General features: G+C 38.8%; 5 non-coding genes across 5 annotated transcripts; all 5 read left to right on the top strand.

Moving 5' to 3' along the window:
* Positions 1-1,917: 1,917 nt before the first annotated feature.
* On the top strand, positions 1,918-1,989 carry trnad-guc (transfer RNA aspartic acid (anticodon GUC)). Its single transcript has one exon. It is a non-coding gene; the product is annotated as a tRNA-Asp (tRNA).
* A 1,705-nt stretch (positions 1,990-3,694) lies between these two features.
* trnag-gcc (transfer RNA glycine (anticodon GCC)) lies at positions 3,695-3,765 on the top strand. The gene has a single exon. It is a non-coding gene; the product is annotated as a tRNA-Gly (tRNA).
* Positions 3,766-6,693: 2,928 nt separating this feature from the next.
* trnad-guc (transfer RNA aspartic acid (anticodon GUC)) lies at positions 6,694-6,765 on the top strand. The gene has a single exon. It is a non-coding gene; the product is annotated as a tRNA-Asp (tRNA).
* Positions 6,766-7,452: 687 nt separating this feature from the next.
* On the top strand, positions 7,453-7,525 carry trnav-aac (transfer RNA valine (anticodon AAC)). The gene has a single exon. It is a non-coding gene; the product is annotated as a tRNA-Val (tRNA).
* A 2,873-nt stretch (positions 7,526-10,398) lies between these two features.
* Positions 10,399-10,471, top strand: trnav-aac (transfer RNA valine (anticodon AAC)). The gene has a single exon. It is a non-coding gene; the product is annotated as a tRNA-Val (tRNA).
* Positions 10,472-10,828: the final 357 nt, after the last annotated feature.

The following is a 10,828-nucleotide window of genomic DNA, read 5'->3' as shown; positions in this document are numbered from 1 at the left end:
AGAACAGAGAAAATGGTCAGGTGCCTACAGCCAGACAGAGGAGGAATAGAAAAGAAAGGAGCTCAGTACATAATGGTAACTATCGGGGTAATTGTAGACAAGCATAAAGGAGGCTTCAAGGAAAAGAAAAGTAAGAAAGATCAGACAGGAACGGAATATTTTATCGCCACTCTTGGGAAAAGAGCAGGAAAGATTTTATACAGAGAAACGGGATGTTTCAATTGCGATAAGAAGCGGTGTTTTAATTGCAATAAAACAGGACATTTCGCCAGGGACTGTAAAACACCCTGCAAATACTGTAACAAAGTAGGACACAATCACCGAAACTGCAGAGAGAGAGAGAGAGAGTAAGGAGAATCCTCGCTGGGGGAACGCTTGGACCTTTAAATTAGGGCTATTTCCCTGGGAATTGTCTCGGTAGTACGTGCCGAATTTTACGACTACAGACAATTATAAATAGGGTTACTTGCGTGGAGGCTCCGTCACTATGCACCAAGAGACTAAAATTTGAATTTCGGATTGTAATACAACTATTGATGTGTTTTGCCTGGAAAGATACTGTTGTTAGTGTTTGTTTAACGGAATGTTTTAATAGCTTGTTCAGGTTAAATTGAAAGACTTAATTCATTCTAAATAATAGCGAGGCAATTTCGATGGAATACGTTGTCTTGCCTAAATGGTCCACTGGAATAACGTATTGAGAATGGAGTCGTATTTAATTACTGGATCAAAGAAGAGACAGTTACCTAAATCTAATGAATTCTAGATAATAGCGGAGAGATAATTGCGATAGAGTTGTCAGCTCAGGGATTCAATCTTGCAACTTTACGGTTAACTAGTCCAACACTCTAACCACCTGCCTCACGAGGAGCCCGAATGCAGTAAGAGGCCAAGGTAAATTGCTAGCTAGCATTAAACTTATCTTAAAAAACAATCAATCAATCATAATCCCTAGTTATAACTACACATGGTTGATGATATTGCTAGTTTATCTAGCGTGTCCTGCGTTGCATAATGCAGTGCGCATTCGCAAAAAAGACTGTCTTTGCTCCATCATGTACCTAACCATAATCCTCAATGCCTTTCTTAAAATCAATATTCATAATTTTACGTAATTATGACATAACATTGAAGGTTGTGCAATGTAACGGGAATCTTTAGATTTATGGATGCCACCCGTTAGATAAAATACGGAACGGTTCCGTATTTCACTGAGAGAATAAACGTTTTGTTTTCGAGATTATAGTTTCCGGAATCGACCATATTAATGACCTAAGGCTCGTATTGTTGTGTGTTATTATGTTATAATTAAGTCTATGATTTGATAGAACAGTCTGACTGAGCAATGCACTATGCAGAAATGGCTCTGCCATTTCCTGGTTGCAAAGATTCAAATAGTTCCCCGAATTTCAGTTTGTGACAAACAGAGCAAGTGTAGTTGCACTGTTTAATCTCTCTGCTAAAATGTTCAGATTGTGCCAAATGAAAAATGTTAACTAGCTACAGTGCCTTCTGAAAGTTTTCAAACCCCTTGATTTAATCCACATTTTGTTGTTACAGCCTGACTCAAAAATGGATTAAAAATCAATACACACAATACCACATAATGACAAAGTGAAAACATGTTTTTCACCCCTGGCTGTAAACACAAGAGAATGTAGAAAAAGTCAATGTTGTGTGAATACTTTCTGAAGGCACTGTACCTCCGTTTATAATTGTATCACAACCTGTCGTGATTGGGAGTCCCATAGGGCGGCGCACAATTGGCCCAGCGTCGTCCGGGGTTGACCAGTGTAGGCCGTCACTGTAAATAAGTATTTGTTCTTAATTGAAAAGCCTAAATAAAACTAAATACAAATTTCAAAACGATAATTAGTTGAGCAGTTTTATAAAACCATTGTGTTTTTGCAGATGTAGTCCTCGTTAGTATAGTGGTCAGTATCCCCGCCTGTCACGCGGGAGACCGGGGTTCAATTCCCCGACGGGGAGAGAAAGAAATATTTTTGTTTGAACCTTTTTCAATGTTGTTTTGTAATCGATATACCTGAAACCTCACCATTACTTGGATGGACATTTGTGTTCGTTATGAGCATCAGTAATTGGTCATTAATATGGTTAAATCCGGAAGCTATCATTTCAAAAACAAAACATTTATTATTTCAGTCAAAAACGGAAACGTTCCGTATTTTACCGAATGGGCGGCAACCCTAAGTCTAAATATTGTTGTTACATTGCACAACCTTCAATGTTATGTCATTATTATGTCAAATTCGGACAAATAAATTTGCAACGAGCCAGGTGGCCCAACCTGTTGCATATACCCTGACTCTGCGTGCAATGAACACAAGAGAAGTGACACAATTTCCAAGTTAATATTGCCTGCTAAATATGCAGGTTTAAAATATATACTTCTGTGTATTGATTTTAAGAAAGGCATTGATATTTATGGTTAGGTACATTCGTGCAATGATTGTGCTTTTTTCACAATGTGTTTTTTAAATCATCACCTGGTTGGCTAAGTAGGCTGTGATTCAATGATAAATTAACAGGCACTGCATTGATTTATGCAAAGCAGGACAAGCTAGTTAACCTAGTAATATCATCAACCATGTGTAGTTAACTAGTGATTATGTGAAGATTGATTGCTTTTTATAAGATACATTTCATGCTGGCTAGCAACTTACCTTGGCTCCTTGCTGCACTTGTGTAACAGGTGGTAAGCCTGCCACGCAGTTTCCTCGTGGAATGCAATGTAATCGGTGTCCAGAAATGCAGATTACCGATTGTTATGAAATCTTGAAATCGGCTCTAATTAATCGATTGACCTCTAAAAGAGACATCTGTTACATAAAACACCAAAAAGTGTAATGACATTTTGCGATTGTCATTAGGCCAGTACTTATGCGTCCACTGCTGGCCACTCATCTCAGCCTTGGCAGAATGTCAGTGTGTTCGTCTTAACCACATCGCATTGTTGAGCATAGGTTCCACCAGTTTTCAAGTCCATTCGTTCATTTTTCATGCCTGACATGCTGTGATGATAACAATTGGTGTAATAGCCAACAGCTTTCTTGACATTTTAGTTTTAATTATTGTGATAAAAAATGTTTTACCAGTACGGCATACACCCACTATTTATTTCGGGGACACCATATTGGACAGTATGAGCTTACTTTCACCCCATGGCTGTAACACAACAGAATGTCGTCAATTGGGTGTGAATACTTTCTGAAGGCTCTGTACCTCCGTGTATAATTACAACCCATCAAATGCAAAAACGATAATTAGGTTGTTTTATTTAAACCATTGGATACACTTGCGATTAGCCCAGTCACTTTGTATCTATCTGTTGTTTTGATTGAGCATTTTATGGAGACACATTTTTTTCGAAATTGCATGATTGGAAAGCTGCATCTCTGTAGCGCAATCTCCACGTCATGGATGTGGTGGCAACAGTTTTGTGGAGAAGTTATTTTGGCCTCCCAGGTTTAGGCTATTTTTCCGAGCTAGAGCGCCACCCGGTGGTCATACTAATAGAGGTTTTTATTGATTTCTAATCTTTCTCCAGTTTTCCAATTGAGATGGAAATGATGAGTACCGTATTTCATGTATTCTTACCAAAAATAACTGCTACCATGCATAAATGACTGTGGTATAAAACTATTTATACAACGAGATTTTTATACAGAAATAAGCATTGGTGGTTCAGTGGTAGAATTCTCGCCTGCCACGCGGGAGGCCCGGGTTCGATTCCCGGCCAATGCATTACTACCTTTTGCTTCGGTCACCCATGTTATTTTGGTTTATAGAATAGTTGGTTGGTGAGCAAAAAAACCGACACGTGCGCAACTATGGGGCAAAACAGACAAGGTTGGCTAAGATTGTTGACATGTGAACTATCCAAAGAAAACACATTTTATGATTTTTAATAGGTTCAAAAAGTTGGTTGAAAATACACTTACATTTACGAGCTTAGATGGTTCTCAAATTAATCAGGTCTCTGCATATAAATCTACTTAGGGATATGGTTGGATGATAAACTGTCTTTTAAAATGCATATCGATGAACTTTGTAAACGGCTAAAAATCAATCTTGGCTTCCTCTATAGAAACAGGACATGTTTGTCCTCTACAAATAGAAGACAAATTGTGCAACCTACTTTTATGTCAATTATAGATTATGGGGATGTTATATACATGCATGCTACGGCATCAAACACTTAAATCGCTGGATGCTACGTATCCTTGCGCACTTAGATTTATTACGGGTGCTAGCTACAGAAATAACCACTGTGAGTGGCACAATATGAACATTTGAGCAGAGAGATTAAACAGTGCAACTCCACTTGCTCTTTTTGTCACATAAACTGAAATTGGGGGAACTATTCGAATTTTAGCAACCAGGAAATGGCAGAGCAATTTCTGCATAGTGTATCTTTAAATAATGATGTACCTACCTAAAAAAAATATATGTATGAAAAGGCAGCAGGACTTCCTGACTGACCAAGTCTGTCCATAATAAAGTCTGTCCATAATTCTTTACCTTCTTAACAGCACTATCGACAAGGCAGGTCCTACAGGCTCTAGTTTTGTCGCACCTGGCCTACTGTTCACTCATGTGCCATAAAGAGGGAAAAGTGCAATTGGCTCAGAACAGGGCAACACAGCTGGCCCTTGGATATACACAGAGAGCAAACATTAATAATATGCATGTCAATCTCTCCTGGTTCAAAGTGGAGGAGAGATTGACACTACTTGTATTTGTGAGAGCTATTGTAAGCACTGAGCTGTCTGTTTAAATGACTAGCACACTGCTCAGACATCCATGCATACCCCACAAGACATGCCACTAGGTCTCTTGAATGTCCCTAAGTCGACAAAAGACTATGGGAGGTGCAGAGTACTACATAGAGCCATGGCTACATGAATCTCTATTCCACATCAGGTAACTGATGCAAGCAGTAGAATCAGATTTGGGGGGATAAAACACACCTTATAGAACAGCGGGGGCTGTGAAGCAATACAAACATAGGCACAGACACATGCATACATACACATGATAACATACACACCATACACACGAACACATGGATTTTGTGTTGTTGATATGTGGTAGTGTAGTAGGGGCCTGAGGGCACACACTTAGTGTGTTGTGAAATCTGTTATGAATGTATTGTAATGTTTTTAAAATGTTATAACTGCCTTAATTTTGCCAGCAGCAGCTAATGGGGATCCATAATAAATACAAATGAGTCAACCACAGGGATCGGAGCAGGTAAACATACTACAAGAAGTGGTAGAGGGAAGAGAGGATAATAACAAAATAGATGGATTAGCGTCATAAAAACAATGCGCATGCTTCATTGGGGCAGAAGTCAGTATGTTGTTGTGATTCTGGATGGCCAGACGACTAGGAACAATGATAAGGAGCTGCCATGTAAGGAATCGTAACTGGCTAGTGTCAGCTAGTTTTATCTTGTTCTTGATACCATGTCTTGTTTTGAGGTATTTTAACTGATGTCACGCCTATGTTAATATGGCAAAAATTCACTAGCAAGCTAACCAACAACTGTAACAATATATTTGAGAGACAACAAGTGCTCATTGTGCAAATGTATTTGTTTCAATAAACATTGGAGACAAAATATAGTTTACATGTCAACAATCTAAGCCAAACTTGTCTGTTGTGCCCCACAGTTACGCACGTGTCGGTTTTGTTGCTCAACAATCAACCCTTCTACCAAAATAACATGGGTGTGTTAACTGATGTCACGTCAATGTTAATGTCTCAAATTCACTAGCTAGCTAACCAACAACTGTAACAATATATTTGAGAGACAACAAGAGGTCATTATGCACATTAATTTTTGTTTTCAATAAACATTGGAGACAAAATATTATTATTTATTATGCCGTTATTTCAACAAGGAACACAGACTGAGACCAAGATCTCTTTTACAGCTGGGCCCTGCATATACATGTTTACACATACAATGATTAAGAAGCTAAGCAAGACAAACAAAACGATCATAGATAACACACAAAAATACAGCAGCAGAATACATTTACACACAGGTTATTCCCCTAACAGCACAAAAAGTTGCATTATCTTAAACAGTTACAAGAAATACAAAAATAAAAATCCTCCAATAAATTTTTAAAATGGGCAAGGGGGACAAGTCTCAAGTTTAAGTTTAGTCTGCAGGCTATTCCATAAGCAAGGAGAGTAACAGGAAAAGGCAGCCATACCCAACTCTGTGGAAATAGCATGGGCCTCAAGTACAATCAATGCTTGAGACCTGGTTTTAGGAATTCTAATTCTAATATTGATGAGTGAGGATAAATAAGAAGGTAGTTTATTCAGAAGTGCTTTAACTAAACATACAAGATGAACTGGCACAGAGACAGGAAACACAGGGATAAATACACTGGGGAAAATAAGCGACACCCGGAGGGGCGGAGACAATCACAGGAACAGGTGAAACAGATCAGGGCGTGTCTGGGAGTCCCATAGGGCTGCGCACAATTGGCCCAGCGTCGTCCGGGTTTTGGCGGGTATAGGTCGTCATTGTAAATAAGAATTTGTTCGTAATAACTGACTTGCCTATTTAAATAAAGGTAATGAAAAAATAAAATGCAAAAATAATAAGTAGGTGATCAGTATTATAAAAACCATTGTGAATTGTATGTTTATTCCTCGTTAGTATAGTGGTCAGTATCCCCGCCTGTCACGCGGGAGACCGGGGTTCAATTCCCCGACGGGGAGGGAAAACTTTTAGTTTAAAGCTTTTTGAATGTTGTTTTGTAATCGATATACCTGAAACGTCACCTTTACGTGGATGGATATTTGTGTTCGTTTAGCGCTTCAGTAATTGGCAAGACATAATGTAGAATATGATCATTAAACATCATGAGAAGAACAGTATACCTGCATTATATACTACACAAGCTTACAATTTACTTAACTTTGTTGTTAAAGTATAAAAAAAACACGAGGTACCAAAACCATTTACAGGGTTGGGTCTCCGCTGAATTAGGTAAATCCGCTTTTAGTTTTAATGCACCTCATTGCTGGAACCAACTGCACAAAACACTGCAAGTGGACGCTCTGATGCCGCTCGGGCAATTTTAAATTATTGATTGGGGAACTTTGCTGAGGAATGTTTCTGTTTTTCTTGATTGTTGTGCTTTATTTTTGTTTGTATTTGATTTTGTGTATGAATTGTTTGTGCAGGGCTCCATTGCGAAAAAGACCCTGGTCTTAACGGTGAATCCGTTTAAAAAAAAGGTAAACAAATAAAATAAAATGTTTATATTTTATATATATATAAAACGGTCTTCAGCATTTCTTAAAACAACCTAAATTGATATGGAAATGATACCCTGCTTTATAGAAGCTACTGTAGTCTATGCGCAGTAGGTATATTTGGAGTACTGCTGCCTTTCACGCTCAGTTTCCGTAGTGTAGTGGTTATCACGTTCGCCTAACACGCGAAAGGTCCCCGGTTCGAGACCGGGCGGAAACACATTTTTTTTTAACTAAAAAAACGAAGTTTTGGGCCAAAGCTTTTGTCTAAAATTAAACAAACAAATAAATACAGTATTCATGTGTTGCACATTCTTTAGGACACTGACTCCCGACTGAGCACTATACTCAATGCATTGTCAACTGGCGTTGATAAAGATTTAGTCAAAAGTGCATTATAGTAGCTTGGAAATACAATTACATTTCTAAAGGAGGCAAAAAATTGCGAGGAAAAACCCTTTGTCTTCATTGTGATGTCGTCAGATTGACTTGAAGATGCATTATAAAGTTAGCCAGCTTGCTAAGAGTGAGGGAGAGCACCTGATCTTTTTGCTAGGTTGTTTGTTTTACAAACTTTGCTAGGGAATGTTAACATTGCCATCTGTCCACAGTAAAGTTGACAACATCGTAATGATGGCAAAGTTGTTTCCTACAAATATTTTTGCATACTTTAGCAATGTCATTGTATTTCCAGGCCAGTGTTCATGTGTTGCACGTTGTGTCACAATATTATTATGAAGTTTCTCTTGAGGTCTGGTGCTTGACTGAAAGTTCTACCGAGGATTGTTTAGTATGAAGATGCCTAGAAACTGCTTTTCAAGTAGGCGTTCCTGGAAGTATTGGCCCATTTGGCCCTTGGGTTTAAAAACAATTACAGGAAATGCACACATCAAAAAATAAATACGAACTGCAAACAGAAAGAAAAACACGGTCATAAAAAACAAACACATTCATCTGTAAAAAGTTAATCAATCAGCTTCTGAAGTGGCATCGAGGCACCAAAACATCACATGTAGGAACTATTTCAAGATTGTTCCACAAATAAGGTGCAAAGAAACTAAAACCTGACTTACCTAACTCCGTAGACACCAAAGGAATTTCCAGAGCTAGCCATCCCTGAGACTGTGTGTGGTAACTCGTATGTCTAAAGTTTAGTAATCATGTTAGGTACAGTGGGAATTTTTGTACAAGGGCTTGAAACGAAAACATAGCAATGTATCAACCCTACGTGACATCAAAGTGGGCCAATCAACTGTCTGGTAGAGAATTACAGTGAAGTAGAAAAATTGTCACTCATAATAAAGCGCAGTGCGCAATGATAGACTGCATTTTACGGTAATAATGAAGTGGCAGCTGTGTTTACAGAGATGATATTGGACCGATAGTATAAAACAGATTATTCAGTTGACGTTACTATTTAACGAGAGGCAGGACCTATTTCTATTGAAGAAGTAGAGGTGGGCGGAATACCGGTATGAACGTGAATACCGGTATGTTGTGCCATGATATGGATTTTGCCATATCATGCATATCATGGTCAATTAATAAATGTATGAAATAAGACGCTTTTGTTTCGTAAAAAAATCTGTCGAATGATACAGCCTAGTGGGCTTGTTCAAATGGTTTATTTTACTAAAACATAATGCTTGCTTACTCTTCTGCGCTGAGGATTACTGAAGACAAGGAAATAACGCTATTGAGGTTGATTTGCAGGACGACGAAGGCCTGGTTCGAAAAAAGGTGCTTCCTCTGTCCTTTGGGACTGGTTGGGCTTTAAGATATCCGAACTCGACCAACAAACAGTACTGTATAGGTTGTGTCGACACATTGTGCTAGCCTAAGGTGGAAACCCTGCATGTGCATGAATATGAAGAATCTACCAGAATGTGTGCAACAAACCCCGGAGCAGTGGAGCAAGTCCCAAGACATCTTCAAGCCAGACCAGCACTCAGCTATCACTCAAGGCATCATTCGTTAGTGGTACTCCATATAACAAGAAGAGCAGGACATGGCATGAGATAACGAGTGCAATTACATATCACATAGCAAAAGACATGGAACCAAATCGAACCGTGGAGAAAGATGGTTTCAGAAAGTTGATTCGAACTTTAGACCCAAGATACGAGATCCCGAGCCGTAAATACCGCAAAATATGTCGGCCAGAACTCTACACAGAATGTCGGGACAGAGTTGCCAATGAAATCCGTAACGCTGCATTCTTCTCTACCACTGCCGTCAAGTCGGACCACAGGGCCATACATTTGCCTCACAATTCATTACATTGACAACAACTGGTATCTGCAAAGCAAAGGCCTTCGGACCTCTTATTTCTCAGATGATCACACGGAGAAATAATTGCAGCTGGGCAAAAAAAAAAGGCCATGGTGGCGTAAATACAATATAGCAAATAAAACACTGGAATGGTAGATTTGCAGTGGAAGAATGTGCAAAGTAGAAATAAAAATAATGGGGTGCAAAGGAGCAAAATAAATACAGTAGGAGAAGAGGTAGTTGTCTGGGCTAAATTATAGATGGGCTATGTACAGGTGCAGTAATCTGCTCTGTCAACTGGTGCTTAAAAATAGTGAGGGAGATAAGTGTTTCAAGTTTCAGAGATCTTTGTAGTTCGTTCCAGTCAATGGCAGCAATAAACATTATTCTGAGTTAATTCTATGAGGGTGTTCCATTTATTTTACAGTACAAGGGGAGGGTCATGTGAAAATATTTTTTACGTTGGGAGGGGGTTGCATTTTTATTCTACACCTCGAGTTGGACAATTACTGATGCCTGGGTGCACCAATCTGTCCCTTGTATGTAGATATTTTTGTTAACTTGTAAAACTCGGATGTATTGTATTTATTTCCTTTTTCTCTTTATTTTCACCTACCATAGGTACATTTGCTTTCTCTCTTTTCATCCCATCCCACAATCTCTCATCAACGACATCCTGGGTCTCTAGAAGATACCTAAATTGACACCTGCACTCAAAGAGCCACCGAGATATTAAAGGCGAACATTCGAACTTAGACAGAACAGTACCCCACTAACAGAATTTCAGGCAACATGACACCCAAAGGCAGTGTCTTACCTCCAGTTTCCGTAGTGTAGTGGTTATCACGTTCGCCTAACACGCGAAAGGTCCCCGGTTCGAGACCGGGCGGAAACACATTTTCAAAAAGTAAATAGTTGCGTAGGCTATTACCATTATTTTACGATAAACCGTCAAATAAATATTTTACAGTCGTAATGGGTTGTAAATTGTATAACATTCTTTTGCATTGTCAATTGGCGCTGATGAAGATTTAGTCAAACGTGCATTATAGTGGCTTGAGGAAAAACAAAAAATTGGTTGGAAAACCCTTTGTCATCATTGTGATGTCGTCAAATAGACTTAAGATGCAGTATAACGTTAGCCAGCTAGCTAAGATTGAGGGGAGATCACCAGATTTTAGCTAGCTAACGTTAGTTTTGCGAGGTATTTTTACGATCTTTGCTAGCTAATAATGGTTAATGCTACCATGTA

Source organism: Oncorhynchus masou, unplaced genomic scaffold, assembly GCF_036934945.1.
Source record: "Oncorhynchus masou masou isolate Uvic2021 unplaced genomic scaffold, UVic_Omas_1.1 unplaced_scaffold_6619, whole genome shotgun sequence".
NCBI classification, from domain to species: Eukaryota; Metazoa; Chordata; class Actinopteri; order Salmoniformes; family Salmonidae; genus Oncorhynchus; species Oncorhynchus masou.
Note: the sequence above shows the minus strand (reverse complement) of the source record. Positions and strands in the feature narration are given on the sequence as shown.